Raw genomic sequence first — 7,998 nt, forward strand, 5'->3', positions numbered from 1 at the left:
GTCAAGACATAATGTTTTGTTATTTAATACATGCCATATGTATGTCACACGTAAGGCGACTATCGATAGTTTTCGCTATGAATACAATTACTCTAAAAAATTAGGCCATTTTACAATTCTTTGATTTTTTTTTCTATTTTCATTTTTTGATTGTTAAATTTACAGAAGTAATAAAATTAGAATTTAAATTGTTCCCTCACATTTACCTCTAATTTCAAACTATCATTTATTAAAACATCTAAAATGCATCCTAAGGATTGTAGTTTATGTTGTAGATAAACAAAAAGACTTTCAACATTTATGTTTAAATAGAGGACGGTCAAGTTCAAAATTTATCGTAAATGAATTTTATGAAATTGCTATCTAGGTGACTTTTATTTTCTTAGTCTAAAAATAACATCATTTCTAAGTCTAAGTAGAACATATAAATTTGAATGGTAAATATTAATTTTTTTTAGTCATTCATCTAGACAGACTACTAAATCTCGACTGACTTCTAAACATTATCCAATTTTTATATATCAAATTAGCTTGACAGAATCTCCTTCAGCTTACATTGATATTTTTTATACATCTTCTATTTGTGCTTGTGCAAAATTTTTAAAGAAATACACAGTTGCATTGAAAGCGTTCTTGCTCCTCACAAATCCTAAATAGCAATATTTGATCAGTTATCAAACATTCCTCAATTTCAAACCTGAATCTCCAAATATAGAGAGAGTTTGAGGGAGGGAGGGAGGGAGGGAAGGGGGTTGTAACAGCTGGAATACGGAAATAGAATTATTCAGAAATTATTATTTTTTAATTCAATAAATAAGATCATCTAAATGTTCACGTGTATGTTATATCAAGAATAAATTATTCAAATTTTTGAATAAATTCAATGATCAATTCTTAAATTAATTCTAAATCACGAACTTCCACCTTAAAATTGCAAGAACTTGATCTTTAATCCTCTAAGTCTTTTATGGTATTCTCCAAAGTTAAGACTACATTAGTGTATGAGCACATTCTTTTAATTAAATTAAGAAACTAATTCTTAAATTGGACAATTGGTAAAAGCAAGAAAATCTCTCTTTTCTCTCTATCTCCAAAATTTGAATACTATGGAATTATGTATTATGATTACTATACAATTTCATAGGATGTGTAGTTTCCCTCTAATCTCTATTTATAGAGATAGAATAATTATAATACTTGTTTTATAATAATTCGACATTCAATTAAGAGTTCTAATTAAAATCCAAGTAAGAGTTTTAATTAAAGTTCAAAACCAATTAGATTACATTTAATTACATGTGTAGCCCTAAAGCTTCAATTACAATTATAATTAAGTTTACAACTTTCATTGTAATTACAACTAAGAACAAACTTTATTTTAATTACAATTAAGCCCAAAACTATTATAATTATTGTAATTAAGTTTCAATATTTTATAGAGCTACCATAGGGACCTGATCAGACATATATTATCCAAGCTCCAACAATTAGATCTGTCTGGTCGACCCTAGACAATCAATTCTAATTATTAGTCTTTGCATTTTTCATTAAAGGCAAAAGATTGAACTTTTGGAATATATAAGATCACTGAAGCTAACAAATCTGTAATACGTCCCTCAAACCTGTCACATATATATTTTATCCTCGTCTAAGATCCGATAATTAGGTACAAGCATAAATAACCTTTTTGCCCTTCTAATTATTCTCACTAACTTAAGTACCATTTTCTTCGACGACCCTATGAGTTAATCACAGATGCCGAAGTTTAGCTGTCCCTAAACACTAAACTTGGATTTTAACCGTTCAATAGAAGATACTTAAATAGTTACTCTACCCATTTTCAGGGTGACGGCTGCCAACACGGATTCATGTTATCTCCTCCATTCATTTTCAAGTTCCCAACTTATCGAGATATTTGATCAATCAAATTGATCTCACCCACTAATAAATCAAAGAACCATTAAACTCATGAAAAGATATATATAATCCTATCACAGGATTTAGATGAAATATACAGTGGTCCAGTGAAATTTAATTCTCCATACGATCATGTATTATAATTAAATTCGACACGTGGTCCGTTCAATACACTTCAAGTGTATTAATATCACCTTTAACTACCTCCATGATAGGATAAATCACAAACCTGAATAGTAAATCAATCAATAATTAACCTTCCAATACAATGTGCTAACCCTTATTATTGGTTGTGAATAAATTATTTATGATCAAAATATAAGTTATGTCACACTATACTTCTCAACGTAAGTATCCAATTAATATTATCACAAGTGATCATAGACACTTTAATTCCCATGCTCAATATAATAAATGCAACAAAAAAATAAAATCACAATTTATTTATTATAAATTATTATTTTATCATAGCAAAATATACTATACGGACACACAACCCTGCAAATCTCCTACTTGTCCTAGCATATATGTGTCATGTCTTGCAACCTCATATCTTTTAGGTATCCTTTGAAAGCTTTAGTCGATAGGCTCTTAGTAAACAGGCCTACAAGTTCATCCTAGTAAGAATCTTAATTGACAACCACATTTTATCTACCAACTATCTCTCTCAAGAGATGTTTCCATTCAATGTGTTTACTTCCTTGATGACTCATGGTTCTTAACATTTGCCACGATCCCATTGTTATCCCAAATGCAATGTAAAGGCTGTGCAGATGTAGGCACCATCTCGATGTCTATTAGGAATTTCTAGTCATACAGCCAATTTAGTAGTTTCATAAACTACCAAATACTTGGTATCAATGGTGGAATAAGCAATGCATGATTGCTTGATATTTCTCCAAATAATGGCTCCATCGTCAAGTGTAAACAACGATACCTATGTAGACCGTGATAGTCTTCATCATTTTAACCCATCCAAATAAGATCTGACGAGGAGCATATAATTCCTTGTTCTCTGGAGGTACTAAAAGATATACTTTATTACCATTCAATATTTTGATCCTAAAGTTAAATAGATCTATTTGTGTACTCAATCTCTTTAGAAATGTTAAAAGACTGATACTTAGAGAGTTGGATTCGATGCTTGAGGGCAGAATCTTTTATAACAAATTTGACAAGTATCTTGTCAATATATGAGACTTGGGACAAAACTATTATCTTGTTCTTTCGATTACTCAAGATCTTAAAACTATAACATAACTAGCTTTCCTAAGTCCTTCATATGAAGTTGTTGGGCCAACTATGTTTTCATAGACAATAATGCACTTACATAAGTATAATATCATCTATAAAAGCCTAGAAAAACACAATTTTGTCTCATATATTCTTATAAACACATGGCTTATCAAAGTTTTGATTAAAATTACATATCTTATTCACTCTTGTCAAATCCCTATTCCAAGACTTCAATGCCTGCTTTGATCCATATAGAGATCTCCGCATCCACATCATCCATAAATCTCTTTATATGAAGTCAAATCATCAACTTGTACAATGGAGATCACCAGATTGGACTCTTTACTCGACAAATACCTTGAAGGTGAATTGATAATCATTTGACCTTGTCTAAGGTACAATTGATCTTGGACTGTGTTGCCATTTGGAACATAATATCTTTATTAATGCTGGCACTATCACTAGGTGACGTCATTACCTCCTCATTACTTTCAACGTTTTATTGATCTATTGGATCAAATGACAACTCATCTTTCCCACTTAGATCATGTTATCATAGTATATTTGACACCATGTAATGTTTGTCCCAGGTTTGTTCCAAGAATTGATGAGATAGAATTGATTTAACTCATTTTCTCCAACACGACCTTATTCTTGGACTAAGATCATTAATATACCTATCCTTCAGGAAGGTTACTTTTGTGCTAATAAAAATCATTATATCTAGAGGAATATAAAAAAAATTATCCCTGGTATCTTTAGGATAACTCACAAACAGGCACATCTCTGACCTAGGCTCCAACTTTTCTGTCTTCTCTTCCAACAAATGAGCTAGACCCTAATTTTTGGATGTGATGCAAACAAGACTTGAATCTATCCTATGATTTTAGGAGATTCTTGAAAACAGATTTGGAAGGAACTAAGTTAAGAATGTATATAACTGTTTCGTTACATATCCCAAAATGAGATAGGAAGAGTTGTGAAACTATTCATTGATCTAGCCATATCTAACAATGTCATGTTTCTTCTTTCTGGAAAGTCATTCCTTTTATGTTCTCCAGATGTATTCAATTAAGAAATGGTACCATTTCTGTTAAATTATCACAGAATTCTCCCGAGAGGTATTCACCACCTTAATCAGATCGAAGTGTGTTAATACTCTTACCCAAATATTTCTCGACCTTAGGCTTATACTCTTTTGATTTCTAAAAAGTATTTGACTTTGAAGACATTAAGTAAATATATTTGAATCTAAAGTAATCACCTATAAATAAATACTCATAGTTCTCCTTCTCAAGTATATTTATAGGTCCAAATATATCAGAATGCACTAGTTCTAATACATTTTTGGCTCTATTTTTTCGTCGAAAAATGATATCTTTGTATATGGCATTACAAACAAAAATTACAAACTGACACGGTTCAATCTTAATCGATTCGAGAGGACCATCTCTAGTTAATTTTATATTCTAAGGTCGATTTGTTCAAGATACCATAGATATGTATTACTAGTATAGTGCGTCATTTTATGATGTAAAAGAATAACCTTTTATTTTATATGTGAAATAGTTTAAAATAGAAAGACCATTATTAAACTATCCAGTGCAAATAGGAACCTTATTCATTAAAATGCAAAGCGTATCAGACGTTGATTTTATAGAAGAACATTGTCCTAATAAATCAAAAATAGAAAAAAAAATTCTGCTTTATTCACGAGACAAAATAACAGTCTTTAAGAATCAAATGCCGACCATAATAAAAATGAAAACAATATCCTATGCTCTTGCCAAAACTATTGCTCGCTCTTGCCAAAACTATTACTCTTATGCCAACGATAATTTTAAACTGACCTTCCTCGAGTTTTCTATTTTTAGAAGCACCCACATTGATATGAAAATATGATTAGTGATTCCAAAATCTACAACTCAGGAATTTGTAGTATCAACCACTAACAATACTCGGTAATGAAAATCTTCACCTAAACTTACTTTCTAGTTGGTGCATAAGGGTAGTCTTTCTCCAATGTCATTTTCGACCGCAGTTGGAACACTTAGCTCAAGGTTTTCCATCTAATTTTGATCTTTTCTCACTCTCATATTTATTAATAGCTTTTTTCATCTTCTTTCCAAATCTGTCTTTTTGGCTTGGTGCTACAGAAGCCATAAAATGATGTATGAGCATTACCATTGTACAATTAAAACCACTTTCCACATTACAACTATATCATTAACTCAATTAATGGTATTTGCATCTTGTGTAAGTGATAATTCATAGTAAAAAAATGAAAAATTATCAGGTAAGTAATTCAATACCATGTCAAAAATAGAGTATCCTTGATAGATGGTTGCTTTCAGACTCTCAATCATGTTTGAAGTATGCAATCACGGTCAAACTATGAAATTTTACAAGCACTCTAAATTTCATGTGGATGTTCTATAAGGTACAAATGGCTTCAAAAGAACCTTTCTACTTTGATGACTAGACATGCCCCAAAGGTTTTGTAGTATGTCATTGGAGGTACTATGACTTTCAAGCATTTTGTTGTAACACGTTTTATATCGAAGTCAAAATGAAACAACTAGTGATCTTGTTTGCAGTCTCCCACTCAACATATTCAGGCTTTTGGACTTGTCACATGATTTTAATATGTCCATCAGGAAATATGTTAAGCACAAAATTAAGTGTATCTACATTGAGCATAGACGTTGAATTATGTTCCCAATCCACATAACTTTTCCCAATTAGTTGGTTTTGTTTTAGAATAACGGAAAAAATTGGCCAAATTATATTTCATATAAAATAATTATACATTACTTATTAAAATTGAGAAGCAAATAACAATTTAGCATATGATACATGAAAGCGCATGTAGATCCATCGAACTACAACAATGCAACAATTACTTGATCTTTGTGATCCAACATGTTTCTCTAAAGGAAAGGTAACTGTGTCCATTGATCAAGTTGGGATCCTTACTAGAAAAATCATCTACAACAACAAATGTCCATATAAGTCTGGTGTCGTTTTATTTGGTCACCAAGATCATAAACAAGAACCTCTACAGGAGGTTCATAGATGATCTTGATATGAGTGTATAACCTTTGCCTAGACCTCTAGATACTTGAAAATAATTTTATCATTTATAGGATGATCACAAATTATATTTTTTTATCTAGATGATCTTGCAGTGAAGGAATCCAATCAAGCAAATTGAACTACGTGGCCTTTCTATAGTGAGTTCTTTGTATTATCGGCATGAGACAAGCAAGTTGCTTTGCTTATAGATTGACCAAAGGAGACTATAGGTTTTTATTTAAGTGAATACTAGCTTCCACTCAATATTTTAAAGTAATGAATTTTAATTAAAACAATTACCAACTATTTATATTAATCAAATTAATATACAGTACAATCACTTAAATTTTTCCTTCTAGAAAAATTTAATATAAATTAAATTAATCAAGAAAAATTTAAATAATTATAAACTGTTCATATTAATCAAATTAAAATATTATGATTGTTCAATCCAGAAAAATTTAATCCAAATTAAATTAATTAAGGAAAAATTAAAATATTTATTAACCGTTCACATTAATCAAATTAATATGGAGTTTAATTATTACATATTCTCCTTCCAAAACGATCAGTATAGCCAATACATACAACGATTCGTCACTACGTACTGTAGAGTGCTCGATGGTGAGCATTGTTCGTGGCACCGTTGCATGCAGAAAATGTTGCTATTTAGGCCGAGCCTTCTAGTGCTTGTTGTTGTTGTGCACGCAACGGTTCATTGCACTGCATGTTACTGTTGCATTGTGCACAATGGTTTCTTGCAATGTTTGTTTCTACTTGTAGCAGCGGCTACATCTTCGTTGCTACTGACCAGACATGACATCGTGAGAAGCCTTGACGCCGATCGGCCTTTGCAGTTGTCGAAATGTCACCACTAGTAATTTTTCCTTTTAGCTTTGTCGTTATTCACTTCTTTTTTGGTAGGCCTTCTTTTTCTTCATCTGTCTCCCTAGAGCATCGATAGAAAATTTTTGCAATTCATGATGTTATATCTTTAATTTAAAGGAATAGTACACAACTAAAAAATCAATTATTTTCAGTCAATTTGATTTTAGAATTGTTGAGTTTATTGGTGATTTTCTAATCCAATTTGCCGTGGGTGTTTTGAGCTATGGGTGGTTTGCTGTTGGTGGTGGTTTTGTTGCGATGGTTTTGTTGCTCGTGGTGTATGTGATTGTAGTGTGGTGGTGCGCATTTGGTACTCGACATTGTTGGAAGAGGTGGCAGCGACGAAATTGGGTGTGACCAAGCCTATCTTTATTTTGACTATCTATGACCATATTTATGTTAATTGTGACTATATGTAACCAAGTTACACATAGTCATAATGAAGACAAATTTGATTACAATTCGTCATAGATAACATAGGTAAGTGAATTTAGTATTTGAAATTGTGGATTTGAGTTTAAGGTGATAATGGTGAAACATTGGAAGTGATGCTAGTGGTGTTGGTTTGCGATTCATGCAAATTTGTTTGTGATAACCTCTGCAATCTAATATGTGTTAATTGTGGCTAGTTGTGACTAATTCTTTATTAATTGTAATCAGTTGTGACTTAGTCACTTACTGTCACAGTTAAGATTGATGTGATCACAAATAGTCGGACTGAAAAAATTGGTTCCAGTTAGTTACAAATAACACATGTTAGTGACTTGTTATATACAGTCACAAATTAGACGATGACAAATAGGTTACACTAGAAACAAGCTTGGTCACAAACAATAAATTTGATCACAAAAAATACAGTAACCTTGTGGGTGTGGTATAATT

This window comes from Olea europaea, chromosome 21, assembly GCF_002742605.1.
Source record: "Olea europaea var. sylvestris chromosome 21, O_europaea_v1, whole genome shotgun sequence".
Taxonomy (NCBI): domain Eukaryota; kingdom Viridiplantae; phylum Streptophyta; class Magnoliopsida; order Lamiales; family Oleaceae; genus Olea; species Olea europaea.